Source organism: Diachasma alloeum, unplaced genomic scaffold, assembly GCF_001412515.2.
Source record: "Diachasma alloeum isolate Michigan unplaced genomic scaffold, Dall2.0 Dall_scaffold_00290, whole genome shotgun sequence".
Lineage (NCBI taxonomy): Eukaryota > Metazoa > Arthropoda > Insecta > Hymenoptera > Braconidae > Diachasma > Diachasma alloeum.
In genome coordinates this window covers 237724-264959 of record NW_021680429.1, presented here as the reverse complement: position 1 = coordinate 264959, position 27236 = coordinate 237724, and the positions used below count along the sequence as shown (strand labels likewise).

Sequence of the window (27236 nt, the reverse complement as noted above, 5' to 3'; positions counted from 1 at the left end):
AAAAAAAAAATACCATGCCCCAGATTATAATTTGAATGCAGCTAATTATGTTTGAATTTTTTCAAATTTTTCTAATGCAATTCAATTAAACAAATCAATATTTGAAACTCTCTGGTGTGTAGTATTGTAGAGTAAATTTGTACTGATTTCAATCGCTTGAAGTTTCCGTTGGTGGATTAGAATTATTCAAATAATTTTCCAACGAAAACTTCAAGTCCTCTCTCGTGCAATTGGATGACGACTCCCGGTATTTTTGAACCACTACCATCAAATTTTGTTTGCTGGCTTCATCTTTCGTAAGCAGATCATTATATTCACTTACGAGAGATACACTTCTTTCAGCAATATCGTTTGTGACATGAAGAGATTTGACAATTTTGGAAGCGGCAACAAAATCATCTCTACTCTCCCATGTCGTAGGGTCGGTATTCAAGAAACTAGAATCTATTTTCAGTATTTCGAAAAACTTCATGGTATTTTCTGTAACAAAAGAATCTAGAGTGGAGTCTTGGATGAATTTTGCGTCGTTTATTCCCACTTTTCGCTTTTTTCGATCATCCATAAGAGCAGAACGAGACTTGATGGCCTGGCACATCTTTCTCTTACAATCTGCACTCACATTTTCATCGAAAAAAGCGAGAGCTATCAATTCCTCTGACAAGTACCAAAGGTGATTAACGAACTTTTTGAATGCAGCCTTGTAATTCTTCCCATGCTTATCAATAGTAGCATTCTCTGCTAAACGTTTCAACAATATCAAATCATTATTGGGAGCTACGACTGCATTCGAAGCTGTGAACCACACTTTGTGATACACGAGGACAACGAAAATACATACATTTACTAACCCTGAAATTTCCTGAGCTGTCAATCGGAACTGATCCCGAAACAAGAAAATTTTCAAGGAATAGATCGCCTTGGCCATCCACCTGGCATGATGAATAGGAATCAAAGCCCGAAATCGATTCCCTTTGGGAAGATTTCCTCCGAGGAACAGCACCACCAGCTCCGAAAACTCTTGGTAATCCTTGCAAATGTTATCCTCCTACAAAGTGAATAGGGAATAGTGTTTTTCGATACGGGGGCACAAAAAAATTTTGACACTTGACACTCGTGAATTTACAGAACGAACCGAAGGCGAGTTCTGCAAAAAATTGTTTATGACCTAATATCGAACGATATTTTTTGTTATTTTCTGCGTGAAGAGCGTTTTACGAACGCGCAGTGTGCGTGAAACGTTGCTTCACGCACAGAGTGACAAAAAAAATATTTCGTGTTATTCATAATTTGAAAATGTGCAAATGGAATCGCTAGAGAAGTGTACGTCTATCAATTTTACACTATCATCAACAAAAACATAGCTAACCTTCAACTGTGCTTCAGCAAAATGGAGAATATCAGCGATGTTGTCCGGCAAGGCTTCCTTCACAGTAAGATCCGTAACTCCCGGTGAAAATTTTCCTTTATCTAGGCTACTCCAGTGTTCTTGGAACCGCTTGAAAATGGAGACTTCGGGTCCTGATGTACATCCCATTGATGTGTTAAACACAGCTTTCAAAAGGAGTTCGAAAACGTGATGCCGGCATGCCATATACAAGAGGTCCCTCCCTATTTTTTCTTCCAACAGAACACAAGCACCCTTTTCACTTCCTATATTACTGGAAGTGGTGTCAAAGACCATCGAGCAGATCTCATTTAGGACACCCCATTCCTCCAAGCTATGGTATACTGCTTCTGCCTGCCCTATTCCAGTCCCTCTTCCAATCGCGGGCACATCGAGCAATTGGTGAAAATCATGTCCAGATACGAGAACTGGGAGTCTGTCGATCATTTCAAGTTTGTCATCTGGCGATGATAATCGTTTGCCGTCCCAATGTACCGTCAGAACATAACATGATTTATTTTTCATGTTTTGCCTGATGGTATCACTGAGCGACTTTCGATGTACTTGCTGGTTTCGACGCACAGTTTCACGGCTCAAGTGGACATCGTCCAAAGTTACGCCAGCAGTCATGAGTGCGACTGCTAGCACGCGTGCTGCCATCCGATCGCTAACTTTGGCACGATCCAAAATCGCAGTGATGTCTGGAGTCATGATTTTCAACTTTTTGGCCCTTAATGATGGTAATACTAGCTCGAAGTCACTGTCAACTCCCTCGTCGTCCTCAATATGTTTCAATATCTCATCGATGTCTTTATCGTCATCGAAAAGATAATTGCCATAATTAGCAGCAATCCCGCTCATTTTTTCTAAAAGTCAAAGAAATAAGTGGGAGAAGATTAGACATGAGGGGAAAGTTGATAGGGGAAGCTGGAATAAAACTGACCCTGTTGACTGTTTTTTCATATATTCATAACTGAGGAACAAATTCAGTAGCGAAGTGGTAAAGAGTAACAAGTCTGTTCAGCTAATTGGCCAGGTTTCGCGGAATATCTTTGAATCTAAGAGAGACACCGAAATATTCATTGAGACCTGTTTTGTCGCTCTTATTTGGTTCTACAAAAAAGGTGAGGAAAATTTTGCTCTCTTGTATTCTGAGATATTTCACAAAAAAACGAATAGGGAATGAGTCGACTTATTAACCTTTACCAATTCACTACACTGATAGAATGATTAATTTATTCCAAACGAGATTCGTTAACTATCAACGAATGGTAGAGATGAATATGATCAAATAAATATTCGTGAATAGTTAACGAACGGTTCACTTGAATGGCAAAGGAACGAATGAACATTTGGCGAGACCGAATAGACCCTAACCTCCAATCAAATTCCATTCGTTAACAATAACTAATCCGTTCTATCAGTGTACTGAATACATCAATAGAGCTGAGTTTGAATACGTCATGAAGAAGAATTGTTGGTTGGATAAAAAAAAATCTAATTTCATCAACAATTCAATAAGTTATCAACATGTTTAGAAAATCAAAAAGGTTTGTTGTACCCCGCCTTTGCCTGTATAACGACATAACGTACATAGTGTACAACCACATTGATATATTCTAAGAAAACAACGAGTGCCTAAACAATCGATTTGTTATGAAAACAAGCGGTTGACCGCGCCTATATTGCAGAAGGCATGTGACTGTTACTTTATGTGTTATTTCTATTTTAATTTTTTATTTCTACCAATTCCATTGGTAGAAATAAAAAATACTATTCCATGCTTTCGAATGGATCAATAAAAATTCTCTTTTTCAATTTACAGGAGATACTATTTTCTCACGTCATATTCCTACCCCAATTTTTCTTCAAGTTATTGTGCGAACAAGAAATTTAGGAAAAGCCAAAAATGTAAAATCGCTTATACGAAGTTGATTAGTTGAAATTCATCTCCAAAACTTTGTATAAACGGGTACATATATTTTGATTGACCTAGATGGATGACATCGAGACGAGTATTTTGAAAAAACAAGTAGATAGCTCGATTTTTGCACACGTGAGCGTGCGTACAAGGATGTTGATAAAAAAACTGAAAAAGGGGAATATCTCGAACACTTTGTATGAACAGGTATAGATGTTTTAATTAATCTCGGCAGAGGACAATGAGACGAGTATTTTGAAAGGTAAGAAAATCTAAATCGGTCCAATAAATTTGAAGATATTCGTGAAAAACAATTTAAAAACGAATCGCTTCATCTCAAAAACTACTTAACCGATCGGGCTGAAATTGTGCACAGAGTTATTTCTCGTTAAGACCTATAATCTGACAAAATTTCAACTTTTTATGAATTAATTTAGCCACTTAATGACTCAATTTTCCAAAAATTGACCATTGGGAAGGTGGCGCTGGACATATTCACATACAGACATGGTCGCCAAACTTCGTATTTTTACGTTTCAGACCATTCTACATCATTTCCAATGAAAATTAGAGAATGTGAAAATCGGACCATTCCCAAGCTTCCATTCGGAAGCAAAAAGCGAAATCAGTTGCTTAGTTTTGGAGATATTGCATATAGTAGATTTTCAGAAAAAGTCAAATATCTCCAAAACCATTGATCTGATTAAGCCTATCTGAAATTCAAACGGTTTTTATTAAAAGAGTCAGGTTCTCTCCAATTTTCAAGTTGATATCTCAATTATTTCGAAGGCTAGAGAACGTACAAGGATTTTATGGAAAAAACAGAAAATCAAGAATACCTCAGGAACTCTATGAAACGGCTATATATGTTTCCATTGCGCCCATCTGAAATACGAACCGTTGTTATCATAAGAGGAAGGTTCTCTCCTAAATTCAAGTGGACATCTCAATTTTTACGAAAGCTAGTGAGCGTACAAGGATTTTATCGAAAAAACAGAAAAGTGAAAATATCGTGAAAACTTTGGTNCTCAATCACGTAAATGACTTTGTCTTCAAAGTCGAAGAGGACGATATCAGGCTTCGTCGCAGCGACGGGCCTCATAGTCGCAAACGAGAAGTTCCAGTAAATGNCAGGAACTCTATGAAACGGCTATATATGTTTCCATTGCGCCCATCTGAAATACGAACCGTTGTTATCATAAGAGGAAGGTTCTCTCCTAAATTCAAGTGGACATCTCAATTTTTACGAAAGCTAGTGAGCGTACAAGGATTTTATCGAAAAAACAGAAAAGTGAAAATATCGTGAAAACTTTGGTGGGACGGGTATATAGGTTTTCATTGATCTAGATAGGAGACATTAGGACGAACATTTTGAAAGAAAAAAAAATGAAATCGATCCGCTAGTTGTGGAGATATTCGCGAAAAACCATTTAAACACAACTCGCTTTTTCTCAGGAACTATCAGAGCGATTGAGTTGATCTTGTGCACAGAATTAGTCCTAGTTGGGGCCTATACTTTGACCAAATTTTAGATTTTTTGAAACTTGTTTTGTCAATTTATTACTCGATTTTCTAAAACTTTATTTCCTAAAAGTGGGGGGGGGGGGCGACGACGACAAACAGACATGATCGTTAAACTTCGTATTTTTACTTTTTAGACCATTCTAGATCATTTCCAATGAAAATTTAGTCCATACACAAGGGGTACTTCTGTGTACATTGAGATGTCCATTAGATTTTATTACTGTATTCTATGTTTTCGAGGTCGCTGATTGCGAATATGATGATCGTTTGTGCGAAATCATGGGCAGCCTCTTTGTTTATAACAATTTAATTGTTTAAAACGGAATATCACAGAAACGGTTGGCTATAGGAGAAAATGTTTCAAACAAAAAAAGTTCCTTATCAAAAAGTGGACATATTTTGTTTCATAATATTTTCTCATAGCTNAACGGTTGGCTATAGGAGAAAATGTTTCAAACAAAAAAAGTTCCTTATCAAAAAGTGGACATATTTTGTTTTATAATATTTTCTCATAGCTATCATGGTTGCAGAGATATCGCGGATACAAGTCCAGCGAGCGGCGCGCTGGCACTATTACGCGGCGGCAACACGCTCCGGAGTCTTTTTAAGAAAAATGGTTGGATGGAGAAAAAAATGGTTGAAACAAAAGATGTTCATTATAAAAAATACATCAGATCAGTTATTTGACTTTTTCAATTATTCCAAGTAATTTTCGAGATATTTAACGTTTTATGGGCGATGACGGAACAAAANGAGCAATATCAAACAAGTCTTCCAACGTGCATCTAAAGATTGCCTCTCTCGTTTGATATGTGTCGGAATTCTTCTTCTCAGGAGGATATTCGAGAATTTTTTGATACTCTTTTACTAATTTCTCGAGTTTAGCAATTNACGCCTGAGGGTGAAGATCGTATTTTCAGAGAGTTCATTTTTTCGCGTGATTTTCTGGCTAGATTGCACGTTGTTTAGCGAACAAATAGCAGAGTAACGAGTTAAACGAATTTCACAGAGAGAGTTAATTGCTGAGTGAATGGAGCTAGAGAAAAAAAGTTGAAACAAAAGATATTGGTAATTTCATGACTCATCTTTTGAGTTATTAGACATTTTCGTCTATTCCTAGTAGTTAACGAGATAATCACGGTTCAATGATCAACGCAATGCGAATTTGTCCCGTCATCGCCCATAAAACATTGAATATCTCGAAAATTACTTGGAATAATTGAAAAAGTCAAAAAACTTATCTGATGTATTTTTTGGTAATGAACATCTTTTATTTCAATNGTCGGGTATGATGGAAATAACACTCCAATACTTGTTTGTTTGAAGGCAATTGATTTTNTTACTTGGAATAATTGAAAAAGTCAAAAAACTTATCTGATGTATTTTTTGGTAATGAACATCTTTTATTTCAATTATTTTTTTCTCCGTCCAACCATTTTTTTTAAAAAGACTCCGGAGCGCGTTGCCGCTGCGCAATAGTGCCAGCCCGCCGCTCGCTGGATTTGCATCCGCGATATCTCTGCAACCATGATGGCTATGAAAAAATGTTATAAAACAAAATATGTCCAGTATTTGATAAGGAAANTCATTTTACCAATTAAAGGAATTTCCGTATCTTTTCGCGTCTCCGGCATTTTCGTATACGTGCTCTCTCAGTGATATAAACACGAAAGAAGCTTGTTGCGATGCTTTCTCTTCAGAAGTTTTTGCTCAACTGAACTTTAGTGAAGACAAGGGAATTCACAGAGGGTATGGAAAACTAAGAAACACTGAAATACCTACATAGTCTCCTTCCCGTTCAAACAGATGAGGGCCCTTGGCTTTACTCCTCATAAATTGTTTGAGATTAGTCATTCGCCTTGCACTGACCTTTATTCAATATTATTTGTCAATTTCCAATGCTGGTAAATGACTGAACCCCAAGTCATGATTTGTGAATTGTAAGAAAAATTCACAATAGAATTCATTCTAAGAATAAAGTGTGTTCGAAGTAAATAATTCGTTTATTTGGATTCATATGTTGCAATTCACTAGTGAAGTGGTCAATCGGTTGAAGTCGACTTGGCTCTTAGATGAATTTTTGGAGAATATCTCGAAACCTATTGACGATGGTGAAATTTTTATAAAAACCTCTTCTATAGAACTCGTTTTGCTCTACAAAAACGGTTTTTATCAAAATTCTACTATCTAGCTTAGATTCTGAGATATTATCAAAAAACTTGGGCTGGACAAAAATTGACTTAAACCGATTGACCACTTCGCTACTGAATTATCCTTTTTTATGCATATTTGTCAGTCTGAATTGTAAAAATTATTCCTAGATTTGAAAACAAAATTTTAAAATTCATTTAAATTATTTTTGGACAAATGAAAAGATTCTCAAATGCCTCACTCCCCATGGTTGGGCGGACGGACGACCGTAGACCTATGATTTATGGCCTAAGGCTAGCACACGGTCTTGGGTGGACACTTGTGACCTCTGAGAAGACCGTCATAAAATCATTTGACTTTTCGCCAAACTACTCAGCTATGAACTGCCAGTGGGTCAAATATTTTCTTAAATTTTGAAATGTGTTGAGGCCTGTTAGAAGCGTTTTAAAAATTAGAAAAAATTCACATCGCTTCTTCATATCATGAACTATCGTTTTAAGACAGGAGAAGGGTGAAATTGGGAAATATATATTTCGTGGGCCATTCTATTGTACACTATGTTCGTTCATTCGACATTGCTGACTTACCATTCTTTTTCATTTCTTTGTATTTTTTAAAAAATTCTATTTTCCAGTAGGAACCAACCCAAACTTTTTCTTGACGCAGTTTTTTCACAAAAACATTTGTTTTTATTTTTTTAGGGATATGGGATGATACAGGGTCATATGGGGTTATATGGAGGCCATATGGGTTCATATGGAGTCATATATAGGCGTTAAATGAGTCATATGGTGTTATGGGGTCACACAAAGATCGCATCAGCTCATACAAGAGTCATATATGGGGGTCATACGGGATTATATGGAGTGATATGCAGTCATATGAGCTTATATAGGATAATGTGGGGCCACACCACGTATGGAAAAATGCTATAGGATTTCCTACAGGATATTCAGTGAATTATATAGAAAACCCTATAGTGAATTCTATAGGAAATCCTATAGAAAATCCTATAGGAAATCCTATAGGAAATCCCACCAGAAAAATTCTATAGGAAATGTTCGAATTCTCTATAGGATTTTTTTTCCTATAGCTGTCACCCCTCAAACAACCCATGCCTTAATCTGGGCGGGGATTGATAATTTTTTCCTTTTTCTCCCCCCCCCCCCCCTATCATGCCCCTAGAACAAAGATCGCAGTCTTTTATTTCGTCCGCCTACGGGGAGTAGAGCCGTGTGGTAGGGACACCACCAACTATCTCACATTCCACTCACCATCAGGCGTCCGTTTATCCCGCGCTCCTGATTCGTCCAACTTCAACTTTACATAAGTCGAAAAGGGTGCTTCGAATCGAAAAGTTCCTGAAGAGTTTTCGATCCAGAATTTGATCACCAACTTCAGGGTGAAGTTTAGACGTTGGGTTCTGGGGCACCCTGTATATAATGGAACGTTGATTCCAAATCATTTTAAAACGAAATCTAAAATATTTTCGAAAACAAATTCATAATACAATCTTATGATCATGATGACTGGCTTATGTAAATTTTGAATCATAGACAACTTTTTCTGAATAGATGAAGATTCGATTGAAGATTGTTGAGTGGCATGAGTAAATATAATACTAATTTCAACATAACTCATTGAATGGATGATGAGGAGAGTGGCATTGAGTGACATGAGTGAATATAATACTAATTTCACCATAACTCATTGAATGGATGATAAAGTTTAACAGTTTATTCACATTACAATTTTGTATGTATTTCGTTTTGAGATGTTTTTTCTAGCTGGAACAATTGTCATGTTATAGCAATAATCCGCCTCGATAAGGGCGGAAATAATGAACGCAATATTCTAATTGTAAGTGTCGATAAAATTTGAAACATTTGGGCTCAGCAGTATTCAATGCTAATGAGAATTGTTTTCTATTATATATAACCTATGGAATTCAGTGTATTGTTAACGCTCGCATTGCCTCGTATAATTCCTCATGGAAAGTAGTAAAGCGTTGAAGAAGGAGAATAACAGAAATAAGAGACATCCACAGCCGAGGGCAGGAGGCAATAATGGGGGGGATGGTAGGGATATTCTACCTCGCGCAGTGTGCCAGTATTAGCATATTAATTTTCCGGAGACTGTGGCACGCAGATAAAGCATCTAAGGTATAGAACTTTAGTGATGAATCAAGCTCATACTCGCTGGTAATTATTCGCGTGGTTTGATGATGGGGAAGACCCGTAAATCCGAATGTACAAAGTTTGGAAAACGATGTATCAATATTTTTTTTTTATTTTGTTGAAGCTCCGAAGCATTTGGTTGTGCACTATATTCGTTCATTCGACATTGCTGACCTGGATTTCTTTTTCATTTCTTTGTATTTTTTAAAAAAATTTACTTTTCCAGTTTTCTTTTATTTTACTTCATTTTCTTTTATTTTATTTTTACTTCTACAGTTTTGTTACAAAAAAAATTGTTCTTGCTTTTTTAGGAAGATTTTACAATTTTTTTCAAAATAAGCAAGGAATCGTTTTTATATCCTGTAAATTTTCTCATCTTCTATAGATCATATTTCCAATTAATAATCGAAGCAAAACGAACAGTTCTATTCTGCAGTCATCATTTTCACCGACTTGTAATTATTTATTCAAGATTTTCCGACTTAATTTGCTTCTTCGAGAAGTCATTTATGTACGGAACTCAATTAAAAAATATCTGTGGCGTTTAACAATTTGTGAATTCGCGGGCTCTCTCCTTGCTGCATGTGGTTGTATTGCATTGCTACTAACACCGTAAGAAAAAAATGAAAGGAGATAATGTGAAATCCGGGATGTGCATATAAACCCATTGCTATGCATGTATTTTTTTAAATATTCCTTTGAACGAAAAAATGGTTACATCAATGAGAAGCTTGTGGCCAATTAATATAATGTAACTATGATTATTCTTCATGTAGCTTGTCACATTTGTATTTTATTTAATGGATATGAGTCGGAGGTAGGGAGGGGGTAGTTGCTTCATGTATAGATACACAGCAGCGACAGACTTGATGTTTTGTACAGCCGGAGTCAAAACTTTTCTTGGTCGATACGCCACCGCGTATCTCGATTGCTCTATAATTTTTTGTGGGATTTCTTACTCTGCGGAGAAATCTTTAAGAAGCAAGATAAAAGAATGACGTAGTTAATATATCTAGAGAAGAAATTGTGTGACGGCGATTTCCAAAATTAACCAAACGGAAACCAATACTTCATCCGCTGAAAAATCTCAATCGAAGACAGCCGGATGTTTATCACCTTCAGCCTCTTCCGCTCCAACATGCCCCAAATCCTCCGAAACCAAAACTTATCAGTTGTATGACTTAATTCTAGGCCCCTAGATTAAATTGATTAGAACACCTATTTAAATTGAAAAATTTTCCCGCAATAAAGGGCGTTTTAAAGGACCATCTGTGAGCTATCAAACCACTCAATTCCGATTGTGGTCCGATTAATACAACCTCAAAAAGCTGTAACGAACATGTGGGGATGTTCGTTAGGAATACCATTACGACCTGATGAACAACCAACTCCCGCGGCATAATCCGGTGAATCGTCGGTAAAAATTCGAGTGAGAGAGAGAGAGATTTTTGTATTTTCCACTCCGATGGATATTTTTTTAGATTTATGAGTTTTTCTCACTCTGGTGAAGATTTTTGGATTTTTGAGGGTTTCCCACTTTGGTGCGGTGAATTTATTATATGAAGTTAGAGGACCATTGTATTTTTTTTATATAAACGGGCAGAGTTCAGATTAATTATTGGAACTGTTCGATTGTTGCTTTTGAGGGCCCATAAAATTATCGCGAAGAAGGGCCAAAAATTTTACAGTCCTCCGGTAATTTTTATGGGGTTTACCCTATTGTTAATCTCACGGGAAATCGATTAGGTCTAATTGAAATGTTAGCGCTCTATATTAAGTGGATTTTACGGGAATTAAGTGGGTACGTTTTAGAATTTCGGTGGAAGGTCGTGTGGAACAAGTATAGCCCTTATTTCCACCGAATTGCCAGGCTGTTTTGAGGGTTATTGGAGTTTAGAAAAATTTGATGAGTAAGCGAATGGTAATTTTGGCTTTTAGTTTCTTTTAATCCCGTGAAATCCCGGAGAACCAATCCGTGGGAGGCGCCAAGAGCCTTGGATAATCGATTGAACAATCAGCTGTTCAGGAAAGAATTAGAAAATTGAGTAATGATTATTGCATTTAGTTTAGAATTTATTGTATTGTACTTATTGTATTTAGTTTAGCGTATGATGTTAAAATGCGATTAAGTACGAGACTTGGTAGATTAGGGCATTAAAAATTTTCCCCCACTCTGGGTGGTTTCGGCTGGCGAAACATCTCCGCCAATCAGAGTCCTGCTCGATTAGGCTGAACTAATCACTCGGTTACTGTGTCACGGTACTGACTCTCGAATTTAGTTCCGCGTTGACCATTGACCTAGTTAGTCGTGTGACAACTAAGTGAATTTAGTGCCCATCCTGTGGATTATCTGATTGGATTATATTCTTGGATTACCTCAGGATGCCTGCTAAGAAAAAGAAGTCCGGCAAACGCCGAAACGTGAGTTTTTCTTAGTTTTCAATGTTTTGTCCAAGCCATTGAGCATGGCGTTGGTTTTCCTCTCCTTGTGGTTTCCCTCACGTTGGCCTTCAGCCACGTGCAGTGGCCTTCGATGCGATTAAACGGCTGTTAAGTAATTTATTGGTGGTTTTTGTTATATTTTTTTTGAGACGTCGATTGTCCCAGGATTTTTACCTGTGGGTTTCTGGTCGATTTTCATCGACTTATTCCCCCCTAGAAGGGTTGGCATCGTAATTTCCATCCAGTTCTGCCCCGGCGGTATTGTCGGGTCTTTTTTCATTCGTTATTTGAAGCTCTAAGGAAAAATTGATGTTTATGTCATTTTTCTCGGTCAAAATCGTGAGATTTTTCTATTTAAACATTCGTTTCTCTCTCGCTCCCGTAGCAGAGAGTCTTCCCTCTCCCTGTACGGGAAATTCGCATAGAGCGACTCTAGCATTCCCCAGGAATGCATCCCCTCCCCCCCACCCCGGCCCCCATTGACGTCGATCCACGCCTAAAAGCTGCGGCTCTCGCCTCACTCGAGTGGTCCCTCGTTTAAAAATTCTCTCCGGGTGTTAATCAACCTGGAATGGCTCCCAACCATCCAAAATTAATAATTTCGGTATGATGGGCTTCTCCAGACGAGTTCAGTTTTATTGAATTTTTATTTTCCGCAGTACGTTATACGTATATCGCTGGGTTTATTTCTTCTCTCTCTGTCACTCTCGCGGGTATTCGCATACCTCTCCCTTAGTTCTCGGAATTCCCGAGCATTTCGGGATTAATGAATACTTTCGTATTGTCGCTATTGTCCTCGTGTTTGCGATAACATCTGAGGAATTAGATCATGTTGGCTTTATAATCGAAGCGATTGCAGTGATATTATTTTGTTATTACGATGTCAAATCAGATTTATTAGTTTTCTTTGGTTTTGTTAGACGAGCGATGATTGCTATTGAGAATTTTCGTTGCTTTGGAAATTAAGTAAAAGTATGTAGATTATTTATTTTCGAAAATTTCAATAGTGGAACAAGTAAGGACAATGTTGATCTCCTTTTTTTTGTAGTTTTCACCGCCCAATAACCCGTTTCCACCTAAAATCCACCCCTTTCTCCATAACCTAGCACACTGAGCGAGCCGAGGACTATTACCTTTCCCCAAAAATTTAGTTCTCTTCGTTTTTGGTTTGTCACTTAGGAATTTCCTGAGTGTTTGGACTCGAAATTCGTGCACTTCCGGTTTGATAATTCCGGGTAAAAATTATCTGCCACCCATTATTGGTTTTTATTTTGAGTTAATTAGATTCAGGGGAAGAAAGGCGAAGGTAATAGGCATTTTTAACTCCCACGAAAAAATGTCACGTTACAAAACATAGTAAATGAAAATGTCGTTCGACAAGCTGCACTTGAGGCACTCCTTTTTTTTCACCTTCCAAGTTAGAAAAACTGCTCCAGAACCACAAGAAATGATTTGTTCGGCCTTAGGAGAGAGTGCTGTATCTTATAGCACATGTAAAAAGTGGTTTAAAAAATTTCGGGATAAAAATTTTAATCTCCAGGATGAAGAACGTCCTGGGCAAGCAAAAAAAGTTCAGGACGAGGAGTTGGACAACCTACTCAATGAAAATCCCTGTCAAATACAACAGGAGCTTGCGGATACTCTCGGAGTGACTCAATCAACTATTTCGAGGCGTTTGAAAAGAATTGAGAGAATACAGAAGGAAGGTCGTCGGGTGCCCCATCATCTTACCTCAAAAAACAAAAGTCGACGCTGTGAAATTGCCATGTGTCTACTGACCAGATTTAAACAAAAAGACTTTTTACATAAAATTATGACTGGGGATGAAAAGTGGAAATTCTCGCACATGCAGCGTATTCTCCAGACCTTGCGCCTTCTGACTATTACCTTTTTCGGGCGCTAAAATATCACCTGGTGGATACTCAGTTTCAATCTCCTGAAGAAGTCCGGCAGAGCATTGATGACTTCATCCAGTCAAACCCACCATCTTTTTTCCAAGTCGGAATCCGACAATTGCCCGATAGATGGGAAAAACTCGTGTAAATTGACGGCGATGATTTTCAAGATTAGATCTGAATTCATTTTTTTACAAATAAATGTCAAAATTGTCGAAAAAATGTAGAGAATTAAGTCATACACCTGATAAAAAAAATACCAGCTACACTTACGAGAAGCTGTCGTTGAGCGCCAGCCGATTTTTGGCGACGTGGAATCAACAAAACCGCAACCATATACGTAAGGAAACGAAACGCGAAAAATAAAAATATAACCGGGATTGGGAAAATCAGAGGGAGAGGTTGCGGAATTATGCCTAACTAGCTCGGGAGAAAATCCGGAGAGCGAGGTGAAATCGGTCGCTCGGTCTTAGGAAAGGGGTCGCAAATATAACGAGGCAACATGAAATCCAATCAGAAAGAAAACCGAATTAAAATTCCCTTAATCGTCTAGAAAATCGGCAAATGTAAAAATAAAGAAACTTTAGTTAAATGGAAAAATAACTCACATTTAATTTACCCATGTGACTCAAATAAAATCTCAAAATCTCAAATTTTTATTTAACCAAATTTTATTTATCGAGAGTGAGAGTAGTCGAGTAGTCTTTAAGAGAGTGATATGCGCGAAGGGGAAAATGAAGGGAGGCTGGAAAGGTCATCCGCGATGATCACTCAGCACTATCCAGCAGCTGGAGTGTAGGAGGATCTATCGATAGGTCGAATCCCTTCGTGACAAAAATCCGTGGAATTATAACGGTAATGGTTACCATTTTCCATGGTAATGCTCACCATGTTCCAATGATATTTTTTGTGCAAATAAAAAATACGGCTTTCAGCACTTGCACCGACAATAAAAGTGACCAATTTCCATACAAATTTCTAAATTTCAGGAAATTGTCCTATTAATTTCGAGCGAGAAATATCATCATCCATACAATCATTTAATATTGGTTTAAATGAGAAACATGGTAATGGCTACCATGGAACATCGTAATGGGGCATGGTATATAAGCTCCTCAATGGTAATAGGTCCTATAAACGTAGCAATAATTACTATGTAACACAGTAATTATTCGCCGGATTCATAGTAAGCTGTACTATGTTACACATTAAACTCCACCATATTCCATAATAGTGCTTCTTAGGTTACATCAAATGTCCTATAACACATTATGAAATTATTCTCAATAATTAAATTCATCAAGGAATGAACTACGGGTACATTAATGTTACACACAGAAATATCATTAATTAAGGAACGAGAATTTTCTTGTCGTGAGAACCAACGAAAAGAGAAATTATAATTTTTGACTGAAATAATAGATTTATTCAGAGAGCTCCTTATAAAGCGTCCATTAAAACCTAAGTTAAATTTCCACTTGCATTTTTATTCACATCAAACAAATAGTTTTATAAATGTAAACAAAAGCTTTCTTCATGCAGGTAAAGACAGAAATGGAATCATTATTTAGATAGCGGAGGGATACAATTTTGTGACGTAATAATTCTTTGTTTGAATCAAATAAATTTTTTATTTATTTCTAATTGATGATCTATTTCTAATGAATGTAGTATTCATTCCATATAATTGAAGCATTGTTATTTAAATAAAAATATATATTCTGAACAAAACTATTGTAGAATTTGATCGGAAAATTTTTGATAAAGAGTTTAATTTGTATAATTTGTTCAACCCCTCATTAGGCGCGTGATGAGAGAATCTCTCATTGGCTGCCTGTAAGGATGGAGCCAAATATATCCACTGGTGAGGCTATTCGGGGTTCAGCGCCACGACACCGTTACCCGTAACACGTGCAAAATTTCCGTCGAGCCGAATAAAAATTTTTTTTCTATGCGATGGTGACCAATAGACGATTTTTATCACCACCAGATTTAAGTAGAAAAGTTACTTGAGGCATTTAAAAAATTTTAGCAAAATATTTGCATAGCGCGCCTACTAACGAGCTAAAGAGTTTGAGCCTTAAGCGTCTTGAGTTTATGACCGCATCAAGAGGCAATCGCGAATTTCAACCGTGTATTTTTGAGATACTTCCTATGTTCATAGAACCATCTTCCATTCACATGGTAACCATTTCTATGGACATGGTAGGCATTCCTATGTAACATAGTAACCTTTACCGTGGGACATACTAAGCATTACTGTGGGCCATAGTAAGCATTACTATAGACCATAGTAGGCATTACTATGGAACATAGTAAGCATAGCCATGTGACCTGGTAAGCATTACAATATGACAGGGTAAGTATTATCATGTGACATGGCAAGCATTACCGTGGGGCATAGTAGGGGTTACTACGTAGGGTTAGTTGGAAATCTTTTACTATGGTGTCATAACATTCTCTCCAATGGCCATGGTAGTGTTCACTATATAATTCTCTCCGTGTATATAACATAGGAATTTTTACTATTTTATTTTTTCCGGTTTAGTAATTCCATTTTTCGTTCAAAGTGAGCATTCCAACTTTAGGCCTCCTCCTCTCAATCAACGGAACCCTACAAATTCGCACATTTGGCACGTGTTTCATAATAGGGCTTTTGGACTTGTATGTAATTATTCAGTTTTCTCGATAATTCGTTACTCAATAAGTAGATTCTTTTACGTTCATTTTTCACTATTGTGTGAATCTATGAATAGCCTCAAGTGTGCTACAAATGGACTGCTTACCGTATAGAAATTAGCAAATATTATTACTTCAAACATAAATTTTCGGAATTTATTGTGGAAGAGTGTTTTTTTCTGTGCAACTTTCCAATCTACATTCGATGGGAAAAAATTATATTGTGTTTGTACTGTCCCACCATCATTAATATTAATGTCACACACATAAACACCAAAATATACAATGATGATTACATACAAAATTTAAAATCTTCCTAAAACCTCTGCCTTGAAAAGAAATTTGAATTTGAATTCGTACAAACGAATTATCCTCTATTCTTTCAATACTTGAGATGATTTACGTCATCTCGTATAGTTGTGGCCTATAGAAGTTTTCTGGAAGCACTCGAGAGAGTACGAATTTCGCGTCGTTATCATTATGGTAATGGTCGAGCGAGCACTTCGGTATGGCGTGGAGACTGCAATAGACAGAAAGAGTGAATGAATAGTAGGAAGGATGAGAGAGAGAAAAACAAGAAGCGAGAGAGAGTGGTAGTGTTCTGGAAGGGGAGGGGGGTTGGTGAGGCAGAGGGAGACAAAAACGAGAGAGCCCTCGAAAAAATAGAATGGGAGATGATACTTTGACGAGAAGACTCTCCCTCGATGGATGGATGGATGGATGGATGGATGGACGAATGGGTGGATAGACCGTTGGTGTATCGATTCTGTGGCGTTGGTCGAAGTGCCGTGTTACCACTTCCGGAGAACTTTCACGGGGCGTTGCGTCCCCCTCCTTTCTCATCGCCCTCTCTCTGTGATGATTCCCCCTCCTACCATTTACATCTAGGTATATGACTACTAGTGTAATTCGCGATATGTGTATCGGGGGAAATCGAATTTCCAGAGGCATTTAATTGTGTGACAAGTATTCATGGCAAGTAAACGAAAATCATTTTCGATGCAATATAATTCTGTATAGCACACTATCGTTTGGATGAAATCTGGTATGTATTTCCGGATGAAATTTCATTGAAATTAATAAAATTGATTTTGTTAATTATTCTGCAGCAGTAATTGTGAAAGATCATTAGATAATTGAATTATTTGTATTGATTTGAAATTTTCAATTGCTGAGTAGATTCATGTTTTTTTTCTCTCTATTCTGTTGTATTCTTGTAACATTATTCTAAGTACGAAAAAAAATCGAGGCTTTATCATGCTCGTATTTCATGAACACGGCGTCCGTTTATAAAAGCGGATAAGGAATTAACTTCTTCGCTAATTAACTCCCTGGATACTGTTAACGAACCGCGACAAACACACCGTTGTATCATTCCTTCCGCACACATTTTCTCCCTTTTTTGTGAACATTTTTTCATTCACTCTTGAATTCTACTGTCAAAATGTCGAGATGAGAAAGTACAAGAGTTGATATTTCAAGACATTATTCATTCGGCTTGCTAGGATTCCCTTGATAAACAAGCTCATTGATTAATTTACTATAGCAAATGCAACCTGGATGTGAATAATCGCTACTGTACTCACATTATCATACATAAGTATCTATCAATTCTATTTATTTCGTCATATCGACACCTTAATAATAGACGAGCGTATCCACATAGGCAATTCATAGAACTTACGCTTGTCTGTTATTAAAGTGTCAATATGATATGCTACCTAAGTGGGAATTGACAATTGGTTGAAGCTTGGACTAACCATACATTGTTGGAAATTTTTTTTAAATTGAGGAATAGTTGCGCTTGAATTCTCAATGTTGTTAAGTTAAATCCAATTTAAGATCAAATCGTTCATGGAATCTCTCATTCAGGTTGGAAATTCAGGATAATTGGGTTTTCCAGGTTAAATTATCAGTTATAATACCCCGAGACCTTCAAAATTATCGGAATATTTCCCGATAGCTTCGTTGCAAACAAACGAAAGTGTCAAGTTTTGTTTGTTTGCAGAGAAGCTTGAGGGAAATATTGCGATTAATTTGGAAGGTCGAGGGGTATTCGGCGGAGAATTTTTCCGGATTGGATTTTGGTCAAGCGGAGCGCAGTATTCGAGGGCTTCTTCCAGCAAAACATCCAATTGGTTAGAAATAAATGAATAACTACTATGTAATTATCAGATGCAATTTCCAGAACCTAGTGTGCAATTTCCGATAAATATTTTATAAGAAAAGAGTATCGTGACCTCGAATACTGCCCTGTGCTTGGCTGAAATCCAGTTCTGGAAAATTCTCATTAAAATTTCAGTGACATTTCGAATTTTCAAATTCATTGCGGAAATTGAACATCACATTCAACCGAATTTTCAGTGGATTGAAAATTCAGGGAAATTGTTGCTTGAATTTTCAAATTATTCAATAATTTTCATTATCATATGGACCTGAAAATTGCAATTTTATTGCAGTACTCTTGAAATCAATTGATTTTTCAGTAACGAAATAAATGCAAATTTTGTGTGAATGAGTGATTGTTAAAAATTTCAAGATTTTTTACTGGAAATTTCAGAAGTAATTTCCTAACAGTGTAGCTAATTCTTGGTGTGTAATACTAGTTCAAGCTTGGATGCCAAGTTACGTCCAAGCTTGGCTACCAGATTCTATCCACATTTCCCGGATTGAATCTCGGTCAATCCAAACTTTATTATTTGGATATTTGTAGAGTGGAAGGCAGCAATGGTTCAAGCTTCTGCCAAATGCCATCACTCATGGTCAGCCGCTACTCAGTTGTGGTAAAAATAGTGATAAAAAATGATTCATTAACTTTTATTTCATCATTTTGATGATGGGTCATTGCTGAATTATTAATGTCTAATATGATGATCGATTAAAAAGCCGAATTTGTTATCGCTAAATATTCCGACGATTCTCTACCCCGGAACCCTACCATTACAGATTCGCTAACTACTGAACTACTGCGCACTTCTGTTGGTTCATACTTCGTATTGTCCATACCAACTTTCCCAGAATATGTTTATTCACCACATATTTTTTTTTGACTCAACTATTTGAATAGGTAATTATAATGAACAATTTAATAGTGAATACTGGAAATAAAAATGATAATAAATAACGGAGACCGGGGCAAAATAAGACTAAGCATGGATTTACGTTGGACACTAATGTTCAGCCAAACTTGGTTGATTCTCTGACTTCAAGCTGGAATACTAATATCGAGTCAATGTTAGTTACAGAGATCGGCAAAAAAAATAATTTCCATTATTAATATTTCATTACCATATTAATGGTGAATGAAAGAAATTGAATTGTTTTTTTTTGTGATGAATAATAACGCCAAGTATATTTTCCAATCTGATGATGATAAGAAATAGAAATAAAAAAAGAAACAAATAATTTTCTATTCGATAATGGTACAAAATTCATTTTCATTATTATACGAATGGAAAATGAAAAGCAGAAAAGCCCAATTATTTTTGTCGTGAATAATGAAACTAAATTAATTTTTCATTATCATAATAATGGGTAATGAAAAATGAAGAATTCTGATTGCTCTCATAATGAATAGTGAAACAATTAATTTTCTATTATCATAGTAATAGATAACGGAGAACAAAAAATTCCTATTACTTATTTTGATTCATTTATTTATTAATGTTCAGCTGGAGACCTACTTCCTCCAATAAATTCCAAAAAATTCCAAAATTCCCCGTAAAAAAATTATAAAATTTGTCTCGAAAAATTGGGCTTAAATGACTCAGCATCATTTAAAACGTGGAGATCGACTATTCCCTGGGGAAGTGTTTATACCACGTTTTGGCCCAAATTTTTTCAGGAACAAAAAATGTTTATACGACTTTTTAGCACAATTCACGCGATTTGACATCCGTAGGTGATGAGAATAAAATCAATCAATCTGATAAATAAAATCAATATTCAAAAAATGTTCAAATCACACTTAAATAGTACTTGAAAATTGGAAAATTTCGTGCTCAGAGATTGAATCAGGGCTCGAGAAAAATAAGACTCCCCTTCCGTTTCACCTCCCCTCCCCCCGCCGGTGAGCTACACACGAAACACCTTAATTATTATTAAGCTTTTTTCATTAGTTAATGATCTATGAATGTCAATTGGTTATTATGTGCACAATTAATTCTTCGACGTTGAAGGATTAAAAATTTCATATCCTTTGTTCAATTTTTTCCTTCTCTAATGACTATATGTATTCCGCAGAGTACAATACAGCTATTCGTCATCATCCTTCTCATTTGTTCACCATTCGGCTGTACACGTATGAAAAAATCCTATAGAATTTCCTATAGGATATCCTATAGGATTTCCTATAGGATTTTCTATAAGATTTCCTATAGGATTCACTATAAGATTTTCTATAAAAAGTAACACACAAAATTGAGACTCGAAACTAATCGGTCACAAGGGTCCGGATTAGGGTCATAAATCTGATAAGAAAATCTATAGGGAATCCTATAAGAAATCCTATCAGAAAAATCCTCTAGGAAATGTTCGAATTCTCTATAGGATTTTTTCATACGTGATGGCCTTGGCTCGTTACACTAAATGTCTAATTAATTACGTCCTCTCGTTTTATGAGCCAGAACTTTGTCGTCATTTCTTTTCCATCACATAAAACATTTTTTAGAGTCGCTAACAGATGTTTGAACAGATTGGTATGCGAGAACAAATGAGTCAATTAAAAGAGTGAGAAGTTTGAGACACGAGGAATCTCATCATTCATGGCTTGGGGAAAATTTTTGACTTATATAGAGTTCACTTTGTCACTCTCATAAATATAAATCGACTTCTTCACATTAAAACAGTCTAACGATTTTAATTGAGGAATTATAAAAGAAAACTTGAGTTGATTGAAATTTCCCTGGTAACAACAACAAATTGTAATTCAACAATCTGAGAGAAAGATTCCAATTTTCCACCTCATCTATTGAAATTCAAAATAGTTGAGATTGTTGAAACATACCAAGGCATCGTTTTCAACCATGGCGGCAGTCAATCACACCGTAATGGTTTAAAGTATTGAAAAATTCTAACGTTGACCACTTGAAAGTCTATTATAAGAATTTAATAATTTTTGTAGCATTGAATTCTTGGTATTCTATCGTATGAACTCCTAAAATTTGTAAGCATGGTATTAATGTCACCATGTAGGTATAGCTATATTTGCACCTGTATCTATACCGACAATTATAGTTACAGCAATAATTGATATTTGCAAAAAAAAAAAATCACCGCGTTCACTCGGCTTTCGCCCTATTCCTATATTCGCAGACAGGAATAGCAATTGGTGGGAGTCAAACCGAAAGGCATTGGTTCCTGCAGAGCATTGTATAGAGTTACAACTATAATGACACATCTGCTACATGGCCGGTTCGGTATGCTCATATAGTCCGCCTGACATACATATATAGATACACAGTTATTTGTATATAATTGACTATATTCATAAATATACCTATGCGGTTATAGTAACAGTTATAGTTATGAGTATAGTTATAGTTACATGATCAATTTGCTCGTACTGCGCCCGATATATATACTAATTCGTATTAACATAAATGTATCCGTAACTATTTTTATAAATATAGATACTCCGTATAGCGAATGGAATAGAACTATAAGTCACGATAAGAATACATAATTTTCCAATTCACTAATTGAGTCAGAGGCTCGAGTTCTTTTCATTTTAAACCGAGTGTGCACATGCTTTTCATTGACACCAATCTTCATGAATTTTAGCACTTCCCTACTCCTCGCCACAGTTGACCAATTTATGTTCTCATAAAAGTGCGACAACGACCACGACCACGATCCTCTCCCTCGTATTTAAAAAAATGAAAACCAACTCCAAGAACTCGCACTCACTGTTCAAGCGATATTGCAAAAGCAGGAAAGAGGGAAAGAAGACGACATCGCGTGCGCGCATCTCCCTAATGAAACAAACTGTTTTTTGTTACCATTCTCTTTGTCTTACACAATACATACCAGCCACCGACGCCGACACGTCCAAACGTAAACTAATGCTTCATTGAGACAGGCAGCTGCGTCGTCACTTAACTTATTAAACAAGATGGCTGCTGACCAGACTCACGGTAATATCAGCCCAGACTGGAACATGGCAAGTGAACGGTCACCTCTTATTCATTTCACTGTTTATCTTTGTAAAGTCTCTTCCGCGTCAATAACACGTGACGCACGTAGCATTCTCCGACGGGTCAGTTAGTTATTCCCATGTTCATTTTTTATCCGAGTAGACCTAAAAAAATCCAACATTTCTATGGTTGTCAGACATTGAATAATAACGTTTTCAAAGCCTAAGTTGCTTTTCTTATAAAAAATAACGAAAGTGGTTCAAGAACGGCATGTAATTCCGTTCAAGTTAGTGTGGAATGTACGGATGCGATGGTCACTACTAAAGTTTAGACCAACGAGAGTGAGGAATACTGACTAAAATATAGTTCACTATAACCTTACTTAAAACAAATCGGCAGTCGCTCTTTTTTTTTCATCACATTTCTTCTCATACATTAGAAATTTGGTTCTGAATGCATATTTTTACTCAAATCAGGATCCCCAGGAACCTAGGCGCTTCATGTCTGAACGTCATTTCCGGCTGTCACGTCTGATCCTCGTGAATTTTAATTACGTGATCGGATTTTCTTACGTCTGTAATAGACAACTTGCAGGATTTTTTATCTCAAGTTTAGGGTCTAAGTGAATAATTTTTCAACCGTAAAGCTTCGAAATATTACTCTGTACGTAGTATTTTAATGAAAGGGTATAAACTTAATAAATTCACTCCCCAAATGACTTTTTAAAAGAGTGGATATTTGTCCATTTATTGTAGGATCGCCTTCTTTACAGAGTCCTCATTAAAAATGCAAACAATATAGTATTTGAATAATTATATTTCAGTCGGAAGAATGCTCTTGCCCACGGCTCAGGGCAGTCTATCGACGGTCTCGTTCATCGTGGAGACCCCAGACCCAGGTTCGTCAAATGTTTAGACGGGACGTCGAGATGTGCGTCGCTAACGGATCGATTGCTGAGAGGATGTTTACGCTATAGTACGCGTGCATCTCTCCGGATAAAGCTAATTCCGTCCCTGGCTACGCTTATCCAGTCCCAATATTAATATGTGGATATTCTCTTTACAACTCGTTGAATAGTAATTAATTATCAAAAATTGAAGCTTTCCAAACGTTCGGGAAATGCTTATGACGTCATGGAGACGGTCGAGTGCTGGACTAATCCCAAGGCGGCTTGAGCTAACCTAACGTCATCAAGACATACGCTTCGATCAATGGAGGACGACGACTCTCTATTGGCGATGGAAGCAGGACTCATCAAGCCCTGAACTAAGGCTTGAAAATGGTCAAATTCCGCGACATGTAAACGAACATTTTGTATGTGGATTAATTATTGGTGGACAATTTTATCTAGGCACTATTATATCGTGTACAATTTTCCATCATTAAATTTTCAGAAATCGAAGTGAGAAACTCACAGTCTGCGTCTTTATCCAGAGATGCTACCGTATCTCCTGATTTGTTTAGTACCCATTTTTCCCTTATTCCTTACTATACTATAAATTCGGTAATAGCTTCTTCAAATTTAGCAACACCAGAATGCGACGTTTTACGTCTCCTGACGTGGGTTCACAAGACGGCGCAGTTGAGGAGTTCTACCACAGAAAAAGCAGGGATTCCTAGAAGTCCTTTCATTCGGAACTTTTATGACTCCTCTTTTCACACATACAGGGTGTCTGTTCCATCGTAACACATGTATTTCAATGTAACCGCGCTTGGTATGTTGGCGAACTGGGTGGCAACGCCACCATGCGCCAGTCTGGCGGGTCCGAGCGTGCGCGGACGCTCGATGAGGTCAGAGTCTAACCGACGCTACAAGTGTGTGAATCGTTTGCAACTGCAAGTCAATCATTTTGACGAGTCATCCTGACTTTATCGTTGTCATAATCGACAAAATAATTATCCGAAAGGAACCATCGATCAATCAATCGTTTTCGTTCACAAACTGTAGTGACGAAAAAACCGAAAAACTATCAATCAAAAATCTTAATCTAAGACACGAAATCCAATAATTTTGTGTCACACGTGGCACCGAAGCCACGATATCGAAGTCGTGATTATCGAATTGCGCAATCCTAACTTATTCCACCTGAACATTCAGTGTGGGATTTATCCTATCGTTATCTATTAGTGCGCGTATCGGTCTACATATTCAGTCGACAGTTCGCCTTATGCGTTCCTAGACAAATATTGGTGTGTGGATGCATGTGTGTGTGTGAATACCGTCATTCGCAGTTAATCGTTTAAATCTTGTATCAAAGTAAATATATCTGGGTTTTTTATGCTTCGGCTTTTTCCCAAGAATTGTGTTTTGTGTCAATTATTTTTTCCATATTTTTTATCATTTTTTTTTTGATTTTTTAATGCAGCTATTATACTACCTGAGGTATGATAGCCTACAACGTCTTTTCAGTGTCTCATTCAAGCTCACGCTTGCAAGCTGCAAGCACAAAGTGATTTTTTTCAAATAGCAACCGCATTTTTTACCCCAGTGAAACTTGTTCACCTTGATGAGTTGTTTTCAGAAACCTCATCATTCATTCAATTTCATCTCATTTTACTCGAAAAATGCCACAAAAACGAGCTCTGTGGTCGAATTCAAGATTCAAACATCCTTGGCGCATCTTGGTGTAATTGTTCCATTGATCTGTTTACACACCGGAATTATCAAATGTAAACAATAAACAAAACATTTCCCTTCTCCTTCGAGGATTATTTTATTCTAATCGGTGCCAATTCATCCCGCATCAAGTTAGTAGGGGAGGGTGGGGCAAAATGGAACGACGGGTCAAAATGGAACGCGGCGCTAAATGAAACGGAATATAGAGCGAAATTCCGACCACTTTTTTTTCACCTAATGTGAGCTCGAAAATGATGATTCGGGGTTTTCATTCGAAAATTCATTTAAATTTGAAATTTTTGAAGAGCAGAAAGATGACAATTCCTTAACTCATCTGAATTTTCAATCAAAACATTAGTAAACTTTAGTAAACTAAATTATATACTGTATTCTTCAATTTTTAATCAATTGAAAATTCAAAAATTCATTTGCTTTAACTTTCCAGATTTCTATTAATTTTCAAGAAAAGGAGAGAATGGGGCAAAATGGAACGGTAATGAATTTTGGTTTTCAAAAACTATAGGACCTTTGTTTAATATTCAATTTATTCATAGAACAATAATATTCCAAAGGTCTTATTTATTTATCTGTANTCATCCTGACTTTATCGTTGTCATAATCGACAAAATAATTATCCGAAAGGAACCATCGATCAATCAATCGTTTTCGTTCACAAACTGTAGTGACGAAAAAACCGAAAAACTATCAATCAAAAATCTTAATCTAAGACACGAAATCCAATAATTTTGTGTCACACGTGGCACCGAAGCCACGATATCGAAGTCGTGATTATCGAATTGCGCAATCCTAACTTATTCCACCTGAACATTCAGTGTGGGATTTATCCTATCGTTATCTATTAGTGCGCGTATCGGTCTACATATTCAGTCGACAGTTCGCCTTATGCGTTCCTAGACAAATATTGGTGTGTGGATGCATGTGTGTGTGTGAATACCGTCATTCGCAGTTAATCGTTTAAATCTTGTATCAAAGTAAATATATCTGGGTTTTTTATGCTTCGGCTTTTTCCCAAGAATTGTGTTTTGTGTCAATTATTTTTTCCATATTTTTTATCATTTTTTTTTTGATTTTTTAATGCAGCTATTATACTACCTGAGGTATGATAGCCTACAACGTCTTTTCAGTGTCTCATTCAAGCTCACGCTTGCAAGCTGCAAGCACAAAGTGATTTTTTTCAAATAGCAACCGCATTTTTTACCCCAGTGAAACTTGTTCACCTTGATGAGTTGTTTTCAGAAACCTCATCATTCATTCAATTTCATCTCATTTTACTCGAAAAATGCCACAAAAACGAGCTCTGTGGTCGAATTCAAGATTCAAACATCCTTGGCGCATCTTGGTGTAATTGTTCCATTGATCTGTTTACACACCGGAATTATCAAATGTAAACAATAAACAAAACATTTCCCTTCTCCTTCGAGGATTATTTTATTCTAATCGGTGCCAATTCATCCCGCATCAAGTTAGTAGGGGAGGGTGGGGCAAAATGGAACGACGGGTCAAAATGGAACGCGGCGCTAAATGAAACGGAATATAGAGCGAAATTCCGACCACTTTTTTTTCACCTAATGTGAGCTCGAAAATGATGATTCGGGGTTTTCATTCGAAAATTCATTTAAATTTGAAATTTTTGAAGAGCAGAAAGATGACAATTCCTTAACTCATCTGAATTTTCAATCAAAACATTAGTAAACTTTAGTAAACTAAATTATATACTGTATTCTTCAATTTTTAATCAATTGAAAATTCAAAAATTCATTTGCTTTAACTTTCCAGATTTCTATTAATTTTCAAGAAAAGGAGAGAATGGGGCAAAATGGAACGGTAATGAATTTTGGTTTTCAAAAACTATAGGACCTTTGTTTAATATTCAATTTATTCATAGAACAATAATATTCCAAAGGTCTTATTTATTTATCTGTATCGTCTATTACTCTATAATTGAATTTACAGACATATCAGATTTTTCTTCAGTTTTTTAACCTTGAATTATCTTTTTTACAATGCAGATAGCAAAATTGTTATAATGACCTTTTTTTATAGCCCTTGAAATTCTTCACAAAAAGGTCCTTATCAAAATTCTCCTATCTCCCTTAGATTACAAGATAGCAATAACTACAGAGTAGACTGATGTCACTGACTTAACCCCGAATCATCATTTTTGAGCTCACATAAGGTGAAAAAAAAAGGTGTCTGAATTTCGCTCTATATTCGTTTTTTGTACCGTTCCATTCTGCCCCGCGTTACATTTTGCCCCGCCGTTCCATTTTGCCCCACCGTTCCATTTTCCC

At 36.6% G+C, this 27236-nt stretch overlaps 1 long non-coding RNA gene across 2 annotated transcripts; it reads left to right on the top strand.

The window, feature by feature from the left end:
* Positions 1-11454: 11454 nt before the first annotated feature.
* Positions 11455-23717, top strand: LOC107039054. Of its 2 annotated transcripts, none has more exons than XR_001460937.1 (2): positions 11455-11578; positions 23131-23717. It is a non-coding gene; the product is annotated as an uncharacterized LOC107039054 (long non-coding RNA). The 2 variants fall into 2 exon arrangements; XR_001460936.1 differs by lacking the exon at positions 11455-11578 and adding an exon at positions 22340-22429.
* Positions 23718-27236: the final 3519 nt, after the last annotated feature.